General features: G+C 34.8%; 1 non-coding gene across 1 annotated transcript; it reads left to right on the forward strand.

The window, feature by feature from the left end:
* The first annotated feature begins 1,080 nt into the window (after window positions 1–1,080).
* Window positions 1,081–1,187, forward strand: LOC128281830 (small nucleolar RNA R71). The gene has a single exon (XR_008272100.1). It is a non-coding gene; the product is annotated as a small nucleolar RNA R71 (small nucleolar RNA).

Here is a 1,187-nt window from a genome sequence, read left to right on the forward strand (position 1 = left end):
CAAACAGATTTATTTGTATATCAACTTACCTCGTACAGAAATGAACGGAAATGAATGGCTAATCAACGACTTTCGGCTCTCTCCGATCTACTTCCGTTTTCTTTGGTTATTGATCTTAATCACAAATTCTCTTAGCCAAACCCTAAACAAGCTTTTATCCTTTCTTTTCTTTTGATTTTCGGCAAAATAAGGTGATAATGGCCTTATTTTCATGTTTGTTTTATTATTATTAACTTCAATAATCAAATACCAATTTTGCCCTTAATTAAACCATATAAAAATCACCTAATGGATGGTCATTAATGTCCGTTAACTTTATTAATGGTCTAATTTCATCATAAGGACCTCCTCTTTAATAAGACATAGCACTTAAGAACTTTTGACAAATAGCTAGCCACTTTTACATTTTACGCGATTAGATCCTTTTTCTAAATTGAATTCACAAACGATAAAATTAAATCACGAAATTTTCACAGATATCAATTCACAAATTATAAGAATGGAAAATAATAATAATAATATTTTTCTGACTCAAATTTTTGGTCCCGAAACCACTGTTCCGACTAGGGTCTAAACCATGCTGTTATAAGCCTTTTGGTTACTTCAATAAAAATTCGAGTGGTTTCGCCACAATGGGTTGTAGAAATTGAATTGCAGTCCTTACCTTCCTCGATTTTGGTTTTGGTTACCCATGTAATACACAGATTCTGGGTTCAATGGACATTCTTCAAACAAATGTCCTTCCCCACAATAGACACAAGCTACATTTTCAAATTGATTTAATGGTTGTGCTGTGAAACTATTAAACCTATTAGTGGTAAAATTTTTAAGCATTGAGGATATTGGGGATACCTGAGATGTGAGTGAAGTAAGAGCGTCTGCTTCATGTATTCTAGCAACTCATCTTCCTAACACTGCTCGATTGGTTGGCAATTGATTATTGCTGGCAATCCTCTCAATGATTTCATAAGCCTCATTATAAGACTTAGAAAGGAGAACACATTAGTAGAAGCGTCCACTACCATCCCCGTGTAGGCATTGAGACCATTATAAAATGTCTCAAGTTAGATGCAATGTGGGATTCCATGATGAGGGCACTTCCGTAATAGTTCTTTGTACCTTTCCCATGCCTCATACAAGGACTCATCATCCATTTGTTGGAAAGCAGTGATTTCGTTCCTCAACTT

The sequence above is a fragment of the Gossypium arboreum genome, chromosome 1, assembly GCF_025698485.1.
Source record: "Gossypium arboreum isolate Shixiya-1 chromosome 1, ASM2569848v2, whole genome shotgun sequence".
In the NCBI taxonomy this organism is placed as follows: Eukaryota; Viridiplantae; Streptophyta; class Magnoliopsida; order Malvales; family Malvaceae; genus Gossypium; species Gossypium arboreum.